Source organism: Dermacentor andersoni, unplaced genomic scaffold, assembly GCF_023375885.2.
Source record: "Dermacentor andersoni unplaced genomic scaffold, qqDerAnde1_hic_scaffold ctg00000683.1, whole genome shotgun sequence".
NCBI classification, from domain to species: Eukaryota; Metazoa; Arthropoda; class Arachnida; order Ixodida; family Ixodidae; genus Dermacentor; species Dermacentor andersoni.
The window spans coordinates 1-15000 of record NW_027315363.1 but is presented as its reverse complement, the minus strand read 5'-3'; the positions used below and the strand labels follow the sequence as shown (position 1 = coordinate 15000).

The following is a 15000-nucleotide window of genomic DNA, read 5'->3' as shown; positions in this document are numbered from 1 at the left end:
TTGCAGTCCCCGCGTGGCTTAAGCGCCGAGCATTTTTACTCGCTACCTGGCTTAAGCGCCGAGCATTTTTATCGCGCTACCTGGCTTAAGCGCCGAGCATTTTCAGCCTTAAGCGCGGGCGTTCGGCGCTCTCCGTGGCCGCCCCGGCTGACGTGGTTGCGGACTTTGCCGCGCGCCGGCGCCGACAGACTTCCACCGGAATGCATACAATTTCAGCAACAATCCCGTGGCTTCAGTTTTAGTCCCCGCGTGGCTTAAGCGCCGAGCATTTTTTCTCGCTACCTGGCGTAAGCGCCGAGCATTTTCAGGCTTAAGCGCGGGCGTTCGGCGCTCTCCGTGGCCGCCCCGGCTGACGTGGTTGCGGACTTTGCCGCGCGCAGCTTGAGCGGTGAGCATTTTCAGTCGCCATATGTGGCTTAAGCGCGGGCGGGGTGTGGCCGCCCCGGCTGACGTGGTAGCGGACTTGGCGTAATGTTGCCCGTTGTTTCACAGGAAACGGGCACCGCGAATTTCATGCTTTCTTTCCAGCTTGGAACGTTTGGCTTTGTGTGCGGGTGCTGCATTTAAGGAGCTGTGTATAACTTTATAGAGCGTCTCAAGAAAAACAATTTGTTTGAAGCTTCACACGTGAGAGGAGCGGCTTCTGAGTACGAGGCGGTTTTCCTTTTTTTTTTTTTCTGCCGATAATTGTACTCATCTGCCACGTCTCTCACCACGATATGATATTTTTTTGGGGGGTTTCTCCTTTGATCCTCAAGTGAACGGACTGTCCAGTACTGATGCCATTTACAAAAATCCAAAACAGCAGAGGCCCGCACCTGCTCAATCAACGCCAACTCAATTTAAGGAAGGGCTGTTCAAAAGCTGATCGAAACCATCCAGTTTGGGAAAACCTATTTTATGCAGTAGTTTTTATTATTATTTTTTTTTTATTGTGAGAGACGTGAAATCCACACCACGAAATGAACGTCCCTTTGTTACCCTTTTGTTACCGCGGCTTCGAAACCGTGCGTAATACCAATTTAATTGTGTCCTGGTTGGCCGTTTGTCAGCACTTTGTGTTCTTCTAGAAAATCAACTACTAGTTTATAAATTACGTGCGCGAAATTTTCCTCCGTGTGCACCACCAAAATACTTAAAGAAGAGAGAATGCGTCCGGGGCCTTGGGATTTCGAAAATGCCGTGCTCTGAAATTTTCACATCCGCCATTGGAAAGATAATTATTATCCGTCGTAAAAAAGAAAAAAAAAAAGAAAGAAATCACATTTGAAATTATCATTGAAAGTGGCCACGTTTTTCGGGGCATGTCTTGATGAAATAATTTCAGTTCAGTTCAGCATGATTGGATTTCATCTTTTCCAGTATTCTCAGTACTCTCGTTGTAGTACCAATTGCCGGCAGATTTTTTTTTTAGTTGTTTAGAGTTATACATTCCTGAACGATGTTTTTCTTTTCCTCAAAGCTAGCCATAGAACCAGCGCTTTCTATAAAATCATGACAATAAGAATCCAGCATATCGGTTCATCTTCGGCGCGATTAAAGTTCGGGAACTGGCGATTTTTTATTGCCGTGATCAAGAAGGTTAACACCAGATAAGGCGTGATATTTCAGCATACCAGTCACGATATCTAATCGAATCTAAGATTGAAATGGCGTTCTGAATTCTTTCGGTTCCAGATAGAAAGAAACAGAAAAAAAAAAAAAAAAAGAAAGGATGTGATTGATTGCCATTCAAATCTGAAGACCGCGTGGAGAAAGTGTTCCGGTTTACATTCGGCAAATCAAAATGAACGGCTAAAATTAATCCATCGTCTGGTTTCATGCGCGAGATCACGTAAAAGGCAGCCATTCTTCTTAGCATGGTTTCTCTCTTTTGCTCTCTCATTCGCGCACGGAAATTTCTTCGTACGGGAATTTTATGAAGCGAAGGCGGCTGCAGACCATTTTCTTTGTTTAGTTCATGTTCGTAGGCGCAAATTACAAACCTAACACTTGGAGCAACATTTCCACTACTCTAGAGGGGCATAAACTGTAGACAGTGCACGCTTTCTCATTTATCCAATCGCTCGCAAACACATTGCATTGCTAGTCTACAGTGGCAATACAAAGTGACGTTTCACCATGCACGTCGAAGTTCATTACCAGTACCGCGCCAGCATCGACCGGCCGGCGAAGCGACGAGCTCAGCAGCGCATGCGCAAGGCCCGACACCACCCCAACCGAGCTTCCCTGCTTATCGGAGAGAGCAAGTGCGCGTGAACACGGGCGCGTCTGAGTATCTGGATTTAAAAAAAAAAAGAAAAAGAAAGCGTTTCCGAGATATTGACAAAGACAAGTGGTCGCGGTCGCTCTGAATCTTATCGTATTATAGAAAACGTGGGATGGCGGCGCTTCCTCGAGGGTCAGAAAGTACAATCGTCGAACTAGGTGGCAAGTGGAGTACATCCTTTTTCTTGGAACGGTTTGCAATTGACTGCTTGAATGTGCCGACCACGCGTCGCGGGTCGCGTATAGAGCCAACCGTTGGCAAGCACGCGTCTAGCGTAGCAGCAGAACCGATCGCGGTTGCGATAACCCATCGTTGGCAGCGAAAAAGAAAAACACCCACACGCAGTTTGTAGCAATAACCGTACAAATCAATGTGGTTTTAAATATAGCTTCACTGGTCACCCAAGAAGGGCACCGAAACTTTCTCATGACGCACACCGCTGTAGTCCACAAAGAACAAAGCGCACAAAATAGATATGATACAGCCGCACCGCATTATTTCGTGTTTTCACCATTTCATTACTTTCGTGTGCATGCGCGCTAGGGCCACGCAGGCCAGGAGTAAAAGGCACGAAAAAAAAAAAAAAAATGGTACGCAATCCTAAGCTTTGACTTGACTGCTGTGGCACTCGCATTTGTGTTCTTTACCTTAGGCGAACGCAATGCGCAAACTGAACTGGAATTTCCAATAATGGAAATTCCTGTTTGGCTCATATTTGCGTTTTTCGCCCGAGCAAGCGCTTCACTGCACTACGCTTTGCCCCTTCAACGTGGCTACACTGCCCGGCAGGCGTGTTCTGCGTAGGGCCGAACCTGCAGGCAAAAAGCATGGGCGCCGCCATCTTGTTGAGAGCGGCGCCAGGGACACAATCGCGCCTAGCTCATTGAGTTTTCCCCCAAAACTGAAAAAAATTTGACTTCATTAAACGAGAAAGATGCCACGAGTGTCCCAACAAAAAGCTTTGAGGATTACCGAAGGGTAACTGAGGGCGACGCAACGGGCTCTGGAAAGAAGGATGATGGGTGTGGCGTCACGGGGGGATCGGAATAGAGCAGATTGGGGTGTGCGAGAACAAACGCTCGTTAATGACACCAAAGTTTAAACCAGGAAAAACAAATGGGCATGCGCAGGGCATGCAATCTGGGGGGAAGATAACCGGTGGCCATTAAGGGTTACAGACTGAATTCCGAGAGGAGGGAAGCGTAGCAGGGGGTGGCAGAAAGGTAGGAGGGCAGATTAGATTAGGGACTACATGGCGACAATCGGCACCTGACCGGGGTACTTGGAGGATCATGGGAGATGCCTTTGCCCTGCAGTGGGCGTAGCCAGGATGATGATGATGATGATGTTCATGATGAAAAGGTAGCAACAGGTCTTCGTAACATACAGGTTAGAAAGATGAGGCACCTTTTAACCCTTGAATATATTTCGCCACATTCGGGCATACGACAAGTTTGTTTTCGAGGCGCTCGGTCCCACTGCTGCGAAAATGTGTACACAAAGGCTGCACAGTAGTTGCCAGAAATCGGGCACTCTATTTTTCTTTCATAGGGAATCTTTCTTCCACTTGGGCAGCGGATTTCGGCGGCAGGGCGAGCTTGCGTGGGCGCGGTGGTTTACGGATCCAAGCGATAGTGAACTCCAAAATCCAGTGTTGGCTTTGAGTGGGATTCATATTGATTGCGAACCCCACGGCTAATCCTACCCCCCATCCCCCCAAGTGGCTCTTTACAGGAGACAATCATTCAGAGACATCGGACAAATAGGAATTCTGGTTCTTTCTTTTGCTTTCATTAATTTTTCTCGAAGCCCATAACTAGAAATTTGCTGGAGCGGCTGTCCCATTTGCGACGCAACAAGTGCGACGCTACACACAGATGGAGTGGCAGTTTAATTACTCTCGTGGTCCGCGAACCGGCATCGTTGCGTGTAGTATAGGAATGGTGCGTGTCAAGTCAGTGCTCGCGTTGAGCTTGTGCTCTTCATTTTGATTGAATGAAGTCTCACCTAAGTGAGCGGGGCCGATCCCGGAGGTAGTGCAATACCGGGCCGACCTGCGGCGGAGGTGAAGCAGGCTTCAAGCACTCCGCCAACTTCCAAAAATAGGTTTAATATCGTGGGTCCATATAGAACCCGTATCAGATATTAAGCTGATAAGAACAGATACTACACTTTGATCTTAGCCAAAAGGCCGAGAAGCGATGTCCTTCACTTCACTTCATTGTACTACTGCCTTGTGGGCGCCCTGCCGACATGGGTAACCTCAGCAACAGCGTGGGCAATATTATAAAATTCAGCCTGTGTACAGACTCAACGCTCCCTATCTCACGGATGAATTCGCAACGCCTCAGTCTTTCGCTGTTAACGAAACGCTGTCGCGTAGAAACGAGACCCGAGTGCAAGCTTGCTTGTAACGCGAAACCAACCAAGGCAACCTCGTAGAAAACGGAACAGGCGAGCGGAAAAAAAACGCGCCAGGGGAATGCTTACTTCCGTCTGAATGCGACCGCTCAAGGTGACCTTCCTTGAGGGCTTCGTTTCAAGCCCGTGTGCAATTGTAATATACTACGCGCATTTCCTTCATTTCTTTTTATTTACCGCAAGGCCCACTGAAAATTTTGATACGGCACAGGCCGGGACGGATCGCAACGTGTCGAATCGACCGGTAGAATTAGGTAGCATGCCCCATGTACGAAGACGAGCAACATAGAAGTGAATGACAAAATAAATATAGAAAACGCTGCACACTCCTTCCAACCGGAAACATAGAGGGGAGAAAGATCGCCATCTGAAACACAGGCATTGTAAAAAAAAGAAAAAAAAAAGTGCTACCTCATCATCTTTACCATTACCGTGTGTGTGTATGTATATATGCATGTGTGTGTGTGTGTGTTTGTGTATTTATATATATATATATATATATATATATATATATATATATATATATATATATATATATATATATACGCACACATGCTAGCATAGCTTAAACGCAGCTGGAAAGCTCAGCCTTGCACAAGAACCACCCCCTGTCGCAAACCCCTTTGAAACATTCAAATGCCAAACACGAGTAGAGCGAGGTCGTTCGAACCTGGCGCCAAAACGCATTGGCGCCATCTGTGTACGGAACTAGGAAAACCTGCGGACTTTGCAATACAGAAAGAAAGGTAGATGGCGTGAGCTAACGCTCCATTGCATACTAAGAACGAGAGTTAGTGAATAATGGCAGAAACGTCTTGGGAAGAGAAAAAAAAAAAAAACACGCAAAAGTTGTTGGCTTGTGCAAGCACTCTATGTTACAGCGATTAAAGAGCATAGCATCTTCTACAACAGCAGCTACAAAAAGAAGAAGAACGTGAGAGAGGGAGAGAGACAGGCGTGTTTCTTTGGAATGCAGAGCATGCAGCACATACTATAAAGTGCCAAAGAGACGGGGAAAGCAGATGGCGCGAAGGTGTATGTCCTCAAAGCTTGAAAGCAATTTCTAAATTACATGTACCGAAGTCCACCTACTCTCATCAGGTTGCTCCCGCCTCCAGTTGCGTTTAAAGTGAAATTACAGTCGCCTCAAAGGCAGACAGAGAGAGAGTGAAAATAGGTACACTTGCTTCGCGCAGCTGCAGCCGTTCAAATTTTACAGCAAGAGCACTCCCGAAGCAACAAAGTCCGCTGCCGCCTGGGCGCAATGCGCTCGCTTCAGTAAATTGCCGTGCTGGCCTCGGCAACCAAGAGGTGTAGTGCGGCAGACTGCTGCATTGTAGCACACCGCAAACCGTGCAGACGTAAGCGATCGCCTCGACATCGCTGCGAGCGCTCGAAGAGACAAAGTCCGAAACCACGTGTGCCGGGGCGGTGCGAGCGCGACGCCTTTGACGCAACTTTTGCGTACAAGCCGCCGCACCGCCACGACGGAATCGCTGGCATCCCGCACGCAGCTGCATTGTGTCACGCCGGCAATCGTTGAAACACCACGCAGTCGTCGGCGTCGGCCCCGACATGGTTGCGAGCGCTGGAAGAGACAAAGTCCGAAACCGCGTGTGCCGGGGCGGCGCGAGCGCGACGCCTTTGACGCAACTTTTGCGTACAAGCCGCCGCACGGACACGACGGAGCCGGTGTCACCCTGCAGAGGGCTGCACTATAGCACGCCGGGAACCGGCAAAGAACCGCGCAGACGTCGTCGTTGGCCGCGGCGTTGCCGCGAGCACGCGAAGAGACAAAGTCCGAAAGGACGTCAGCCGGGGCGTCGAGCACGCCGCCCGCACTGTTCGCACGCGTGCTCGGAAATGGCGAAGGGGCCGCGCTAGCGTGCCTTGAATCGGTGAGCGGCGGTACCGCGGCGATCGCCAGAGCTCGAATCCGCCCTGCAAAAGCCAAATATTGGCGCTCGGCTCGGCGCAGTACGCCGCCGCGTCGCACGAGTACGGCCCCATGGAGGTCTGGGCACTTATCGCTGCTACTGTAAGGGGCCGTACGGCCCCGGCCGACATTGTACCGTAGTGCGATTTTCGGCTTGCGCGTGCTCGTGGCGTAGTCCGCGCACCGTTCCGACGTCGACAATCGTGCCCACGACTACGCGAGCGCTGGAAGAGACAAAGTCCGAAACCGCGTGTGCCGGGGCGGCGCGAGCGCGACGCCTTTGACGCAACTTTTGCGTACAAGCCGCCGCACGGACACGACGGAGCCGGTGTCGCCCTGCAGAGGGCTGCACTATAGCACGCCGGGAACCGGCAAAGAACCGCGCAGACGTCGTCGTTGGCCGCGGCGTTGCCGCGAGCACGCGAAGAGACAAAGTCCGAAACGACGTCAGCCGGGGCGTCGAGCACGCCGCCCGCACTGTTCGCACGCGTGCTCGGAAATGGCGAAGGGGCCGCGCTAGCGTGCCTTGAATCGGTGAGCGGCGGTACCGCGGCGATAGCCAGAGCTCGAATCCGCCCTGCAAAAGCCAAATATTGGCGCTCGGCTCGGCGCAGTACGCCGCCGCGTCGCACGAGTACGGCCCCATGGAGGTCTGGGCACTTATCGCTGCTACTGTAAGGGGCCGTACGGCCCCGGCCGACATTGTACCGTAGTGCGATTTTCGTCTTGCGCGTGCTCGTGGCGGTGTCCGCGCACCGTTCCGACGTCGACAATCGTGCCCACGACTACGCGAGCGCTGGAAGAGACAAAGTCCGAAACCGCGTGTGCCGGGGCGGCGCGAGCGCGACGCCTTTGACACAACTTTTGCGTACAAGCCGCCGCACGGACACGACGGAATCGCTGGCATCCCGCACGCAGCTGCATTGTGTCACGCCGGCAATCGTTGAAACACCACGCAGTCGTCGGCGTCGGCCCCGACATGGTTGCGAGCGCTGGAAGAGACAAAGTCCGAAACCGCGTGTGCCGGGGCGGCGCGAGCGCGACGCCTTTGACGCAACTTTTGCGTACAAGCCGCCGCACGGACACGACGGAGCCGGTGTCGCCCTGCAGAGGGCTGCACTATAGCACGCCGGGAACCGGCAAAGAACCGCGCAGCACGTCGTCGTTGGCCGCGGCGTTGCCGCGAGCACGCGAAGAGACAAAGTCCGAAACGACGTCAGCCGGGGCGTCGAGCACGCCGCCCGCACTGTTCGCACGCGTGCTCGGAAATGGCGAAGGGGCCGCGCTAGCGTGCCTTGAATCGGTGAGCGGCGGTACCGCGGCGATCGCCAGAGCTCGAATCCGCCCTGCAAAAGCCAAATATTGGCGCTCGGCTCGGCGCAGTACGCCGCCGCGTCGCACGAGTACGGCCCCATGGAGGTCTGGGCACTTATCGCTGCTACTGTAAGGGGCCGTACGGCCCCGGCCGACATTGTACCGTAGTGCGATTTTCGTCTTGCGCGTGCTCGTGGCGGTGTCCGCGCACCGTTGCGACGTCGACAATCGTGCCCACGACTACGCGAGCGCTGGAAGAGACAAAGTCCGAAACCGCGTGTGCCGGGGCGGCGCGAGCGCGACGCCTTTGACGCAACTTTTGCGTACAAGCCGCCGCACGGCCACGACGGAGCCGGTGTCACCCTGCAGAGGGCTGCACTGTAGCACGCCGGGAACCGGCAAAGAACCGCGCAGACGTCGTCGTTGGCCGCGGCGTTGCCGCGAGCACGCGAAGAGACAAAGTCCGAAACGACGTCAGCCGGGGCGTCGAGCACGCCGCCCGCACTGTTCGCACTCGTGCTCGGAAATGGCGAAGGGGCCGTGCTAGCGTGCCTCGAATCGATCGGCCGGGGGCCCCGTAGGGCGACAGACAGGCAATTGTGCAGGAAACCGTACTGGCCATTGGCGAGAAATTGCCGTTCGCGCATTCGGTGGACGCGCTGCGCTTTCACGACTTCGGCATTGTGCTGCCGACGTAAGCTTTCAATCTTGCTCGCGGCGTTACGAGGCGGCACGATTTTCGCCAAACGCTCGTCGAAAGTGGCACGAGTACGGCCCCATGGAGGTCTGGGTACTTATCGCTGCTATTATATGGGGGTCCCAGAGAGCAGTCGCCCCCAAAGCGACCTGGGTGTTTGATATGCGGCGGGCTTCGTGCCCGTCAAGCGTGTCCCCGGTATCGCTCCCGTGGATCCCACAGCTGACGTCTGCAGCCTCATCCGCTTGATGCGTTAGGGGCTGGTTGTCGGACGACGCTTTTTCCACGATATCGAAGTGTGTTCCGCATCGTCCTCGGACGAATCAAATACGAAAGCGCCGAAGGCGCGGGCGTGACCCGTCGCCTAGCGGCTTTGCCGTCTCGGCTACGTTGCAAGTGTCGGTCGGTCCACCAGTGCTGCGGGCTCGAGAGAAACCGCAAGCCGCGATCGAGTCGACACAACCGGTCTATCGAGAATGTTGCGTGCTTCTTGCCGCGTGGCGATACCCGGCCCTGCGGGGAGGGCGCCGTTGCGAGCTCGAACGCCGTCGTCTCGGACTGTGCAAAGTGCTACCCTTTGCGAGAACGAAGCGTGTTGGGGCGCCTGAAGGTGGCCTCGGCATCGCAAAAACGGCGTCCGGCCTGCTTGAAAGGCTGGACGCGCAGTTGAACGATTACCTGGTTGATCCTGCCAGTAATCATATGCTTGTCTCAAAGATTAAGCCATGCATGTCTAAGTACATGCCGAAATAAGGCGAAACCGCGAATGGCTCATTAAATCAGTTATGGTTCCTTAGATCGTTTCTTCCTACTTGGATAACTGTGGCAATTCTAGAGCTAATACATGCAGTGAGCCTGAAGCCCTTTGGGCGACGGGTGCTTTTATTAGACCAAGATCGATCGGGTTTCGGCCCGTATTGTGTGGTGACTCTGGATAACTTTGTGCTGATCGCATGGCCACGAGCCGGCGACGTTTCTTTCAAGTGTCTGCCTTATCAACTTTCGATGGTAGGTTACTTGCTTACCATGGTTGTTACGGGTAACGGAGAATCAGGGTTCGATTCCGGAGAGGGAGCCTGAGAAACGGCTACCACATCCAAGGAAGGCAGCAGGCGCGCAAATTACCCACTCCCGGCACGGGGAGGTAGTGACGAAAAATAACAATACGGGACTCTTTTGAGGCCCCGTAATTGAAATGAGTACACTCTAAATCCTTTAACGAGGATCAATTGGAGGGCAAGTCTGGTGCCAGCAGCCGCGGTAATTCCAGCTCCAATAGCGTATACTAAAGCTGCTGCGGTTAAAAAGCTCGTAGTTGGATCTCAGTTCCAGACGAGTAGTGCATCTACCCGATGCGACGGCTCGGACTGAACATCATGCCGGTCCTTTCTTGGTGCACTTCATTGTGTGCCTCGAGAAGGCCGGTGCTTTTACTTTGAAAAAATTAGAGTGCTCAACGCAGGCGAGTCGCCTGAATAAACTTGCATGGAATAATAGAACAAGACCTCGTTTCTGTTCTGTTGGTTTTTGGAATACGAGGTAATGATTAAGAGGGACAGACGGGGGCATTCGTATTGCGGCGCTAGAGGTGAAATTCTTGGACCGTCGCAAGACGAACTACTGCGAAAGCATTTGCCAAGAATGTTTTCTTTGATCAAGAACGAAAGTCAGAGGTTCGAAGGCGATCAGATACCGCCCTAGTTCTGACCATAAACGATGCCAACCAGCGATCCGCCTGAGTTACTCAAATGACTCGGCGGGCAGCTTCCGGGAAACCAAAGTGTTTGGGTTCCGGGGGAAGTATGGTTGCAAAGCTGAAACTTAAAGGAATTGACGGAAGGGCACCACCAGGAGTGGAGCCTGCGGCTTAATTTGACTCAACACGGGAAAACTTACCCGGCCCGGACACTGGGAGGATTGACAGATTGAGAGCTCTTTCTTGATTCGGTGGATGGTGGTGCATGGCCGTTCTTAGTTGGTGGAGCGATTTGTCTGGTTAATTCCGATAACGAACGAGACTCTAGCCTATTAAATAGGTGCGGGGTTCCCAGCACCTTACAACCTTCTTAGAGGGACAAGCGGCTCCTAGCCGCACGAAACAGAGCAATAACAGGTCTGTGATGCCCTTAGATGTCCGGGGCCGCACGCGCGCTACACTGAAGGAAGCAGCGTGTCTTTATCCCTGTCTGAAAAGACTGGGTAACCCGTGGAACTTCTTTCGTGATTGGGATAGGGGCTTGCAATTGTTCCCCTTGAACGAGGAATTCCCAGTAAGCGCGAGTCATAAGCTCGCGTTGATTACGTCCCTGCCCTTTGTACACACCGCCCGTCGCTACTACCGATTGAATGATTTAGTGAGGTCTTCGGACCGATGTCCGGCGCGGCCTTTCGGTTGCGCCGGTCTGTTGGAAAGATGACCAAACTTGATCATTTAGAGGAAGTAAAAGTCGTAACAAGGTTTCCGTAGGTGAACCTGCGGAAGGATCATTACCGGATTGTGAAGGGTGGCGAGCGCCATTGTTTCTACCCCGTGTGGGTGAAGCAGCTCGCTGCGCCCGACGCTTTCCGCCGCTGGCCCCGCTTGGACGCGGGGACGGCTATACCCGAACATGCCGGGGACTGCCTGAATTTTGAGGGGCGCCCCGTGCCAAATTTGTTGCGCCCAGTGGACGCCGGCTGCAACCTTGGACGGTTGGCTTGGCCGCGCCCGCGGGTAGAAACGGCGTAACGCACACTGGGTGGGCTTTCTGTCCGCTTTGGCGCTCTTGCGCGGAATGGGAGTAAGACGACCCGACCTGCTGCTTTGCCCAGTACGAGGGGAACGGCGAAGCGTGCGGTCGGTCAAGGAACTGACGGTCGAGAGCTAATGCCGCTGCCGCTTAGTACACACACGGAACCGTGGTGCGAGCGCTCTCCCGTCCTCCGCGGCAAACGCTGCCGAGTCTGAAAAGTCTGGCGGCTGCCGGTCGCTTCCTGCGGCGAGTATGGAGTAACGACCCGACTTTGTTGCCGCCCAAGTACTAAAGGAACGGTGTGGCGCTCGGTCGGTCATGGAACTGTCGGTATGAGGGTGCGGCTGCCAAGTACGGAAGGAACCGTGGCCTAAAGTGCTCTCCCGTCCTCCGCGGCAAATGCCACCGAGTCCGAAAGGGCCGGAGGCTGCCGGTCGGCTCCTGCTCGTGACGCGCGAGGTGTCGAGATCGCGGTTTAATGCGACGACGTCTGCAGGCTATTCGCCCGCCGCCGAGGGAAAGGCGGCGTTGCTGCGAAGTACCGAAGGAAACGCGGCTTTGCTACGTCGGAAGCGTTCTGCGGTTAGCGGACTTGTGCGCTTTGGGAAGGCGCCGCACGTCGAAAGAGGAAGTACGGACAGACGAGGGACTGTAGTCCCGGATTCGAACGCACTTGCGGCCAGGCCCTTGCTGGCTTCGTCTTCCGCCTCAAGTAGACTTGTTGTGGCGCCGGCGCAGGGAGCCGTCCCTGGCACTGGCCGAGTGGTTTTGGAGAGCTGCGCGAGTACGCGCGCCGGGCTCTTGTCTTTCGTCTCAAGTAGGCTGTTGGATCAACAGCGGTTATGCTGCGGCGATCTGCCGATGCGAAAGTGTGTGTGTGTTTGAGGCCCTTCTATGAACCTACTGCTGACTGAAGCGAAGCACGTCGATGGGGGTGAAGCCCTGCCCGTGGCCGTGTAGCCGTTAAAGACTCCACAGCGGCTTAGCCCTAATCATGGCTCTGTCGCTCTTTGCAATTTTTAGTGGAGCGATGTGAACGTGCACACGAGACACACGGGTCCGGTGGTTGGATGGCAGGTAAAACCGGCTTCGAGTGCGCGCAAACGGCATAAGCTACCTCGAGGGCAAGCGAGGAAGGCGTGGGCGCAAAACACACGCGCGAGTAGCAGGAGTGGAGTGCCATTAGGCTTTCAGCTGCTGAGACGCGGCCGCCGAAAGAGCGAGACTGGAGGAGCGCACGCCGAAAGGCGCTCTTCGAAACCACACACAGGGAGACGCCACGTGCCTAAAACCCTGGTTGTACTGTACTGAATTGAACAAACTATTTTTCACGACTCTAAGCGGTGGATCACTCGGTTCTCGGGTCGATGAAGAACGCAGCCAGCTGCGAGACTTGGTGTGAATTGCAGGACACACTGAGCACTGATTCTTTGAACGCACATTGCGGCCTTGGGTCTTCCCTTGGCTTCGTCTGTCTGAGGGTCGGATCACATATCAAGAGAGACTTCGGCGCACAGGGAACGTGCGTCCGTCGACTCGTTTTGACCGCGTCGGCATCATGGACAGTACGTTGAGCGCTAAAGCCACGCGCCAGCGGCCTCACGAGAGGGAGACGGTGGCAAACCGTTGTGCCAATTCTTCGAAAGACGGAAACGAGGCATTACTACTGCAGCGTGACGAGTGCGCGCCTCTAGCAAGACCGCCGCAGGATGGAGTCGGATACCTGCAGGGAAAGAGCGGTCCAAGCACGAGGCGCGAACGTCTGTTGCCATGTAGCGCGCACGTTTGCGAGAGAGTCGGAAGCGCACGCTTGCGTGCACGGAAAACGTGGGAATGAAACGCCGGCCGATTCCCGCGCCGTGCGCAAAGCCAGCGCGATCGCAATTTGCGCTGTTTGCCTTCGAAGTACGTCGAGCTCCAGAGCTGGTCGCTCGTTCACGTCACCGCAGTTGTGTGGGCGCCCTTCCGGGCTTCGTCGCAGGAATGGGAATCGGCAGATTCTTGCGAGGAGCGGGGAGGAGAAGGGTGGCCCCCGAAAGCGGTTCGACGCGACAGCGCAGTCTGCGAGCGAGAAGAGTCACGGCACGGCGGAGAATTGCCGCGAAACGGAAAATGTCTCCTTCGAGAGCGTGGGTGCCCCGTTGGCCGAGCTGAAGCGTTCCGTCGTAGTCCGCCGTCGGTCCAAGTGCTTCGCAGTCTCTGTCCCCTAAAGACTGGGCCACTCCAGTTGGGGCAGGGGCGACGCTACACGAGACGATGCCTCCCGCCAGGTTTTAGTCGCCCCTGCGGTGCCCGCTGAAGCGGCGCGCTGCTAAGGCGATCTTTGCCTCGGTGGTGTTTGGGCTTCAGACACGGTCGCTTACCACGCAACTGCTCGTGCGCCGCACGCGCGCAGGCGGTTCACCGCCTGCCAGCCTCGTCTATAAGTAGCTCCGTGTTGGGCGAAGGACGTGGTAGGGCGTCGCACTCGGTTGGCGCTGGGTTTTCGAACGTGTCGAGTCCTTTTCGGCATACCGCTCGTATGACGCACGCGCGCAGGCGTTGTGCCGCCTGCCAGCCTCGTCCGTAAGGACGTGGCAGGGCGTCGTACTCGGTCGTGCTGGAATGGGCGAAAGCGATGTATCCGTTGTCGACCTCAGATCAGGCGAGACAACCCGCTGAATTTAAGCATATCACTAAGCGGAGGAAAAGAAACCAACAGGGATTCCCCGAGTAGCTGCGAGCGAAACGGGACCGAGCCCAGCACCGAATCCCCCGTCCTTGCAGGCGGTCGGGAAATGTGGTGTATGGGAGGCGACGTTCTCGGGTGTTTGCGACGGTGCAAGTCCCCCTGACAGGGGCTTGTCCCAGAGTGGGTGCCAGGCCCGTCTCCGCCGTTGCGCGCCCGGGATGAAGCCTCCCGTGAGTCGGGTTGCTTGAGAGTGCAGCCCTAAGTGGGTGGTAAACTCCATCTAAGGCTAAATACGACCGAGAGACCGATAGTTCACAAGTACCGTGAGGGAAAGTTGAAAAGAACTTTGAAGAGAGAGTTCAAGAGTACGTGAAACCGCTTAGAGTAAAACGGGTGGGCCCTCGAAGCTCGAAAGCGGTGGGATTCAGTCTCCGGAAGACCGCGGAGCCGGCGGCGTCGGGTAAACGGCCCCCTTCGGGGGGCTGTTCCGGCTGCTGGCACGCAGACGCGGTCTCCAGGGTGCGCACTTCCCACCGCCGGTAGAACGCCGCGACGGACGCGGGTCAATGGGAAAAGTACGACTTTGAGTCCGGCTATGGAGGTGACCTGCCCGTCCCTTCGGGGACGGCACGCGGGAGTTATACCTCGCCGTGCACGAGAAGTTCGTCACCCCGTCCAGGCCCCATGGGCTTCTCCCGGCTGTCGGGAGGCCCGAACGATGACGCCCTCCGGAAACGGAGCGGAGAACCCGCTGGGCAAGCTTGTCGTCTCCTGTCGTCCGGGTTGGTCCCGTGGCGGCGGGTTGGCCGGCGAGAAGCCGCTGCGAGCGGGGCAATTCTCCCGCGGAGGCGCTATCGTGGTTTGCGGCGAGTAGGTCGGTAACCCACCCGACCCGTCTTGAAACACGGACCAAGGAGTCTAACATGTGCGCGAGTCAATGGGTCATCTGTCTCGCGTGTG

At 55.1% G+C, this 15000-nt stretch overlaps 3 non-coding genes across 3 annotated transcripts; 2 read left to right on the top strand and 1 right to left on the bottom strand.

The window, feature by feature from the left end:
- Window positions 1–4280: 4280 nt before the first annotated feature.
- On the bottom strand, window positions 4281–4472 carry LOC140214858 (U2 spliceosomal RNA). Its single transcript, XR_011891787.1, has one exon. It is a non-coding gene; the product is annotated as a U2 spliceosomal RNA (small nuclear RNA).
- Window positions 4473–9312: 4840 nt separating this feature from the next.
- Window positions 9313–11127, top strand: LOC140214860 (small subunit ribosomal RNA). Its single transcript, XR_011891789.1, has one exon. It is a non-coding gene; the product is annotated as a small subunit ribosomal RNA (ribosomal RNA).
- Window positions 11128–12701: 1574 nt separating this feature from the next.
- LOC140214854 (5.8S ribosomal RNA) lies at window positions 12702–12854 on the top strand. Its single transcript, XR_011891783.1, has one exon. It is a non-coding gene; the product is annotated as a 5.8S ribosomal RNA (ribosomal RNA).
- Window positions 12855–15000: the final 2146 nt, after the last annotated feature.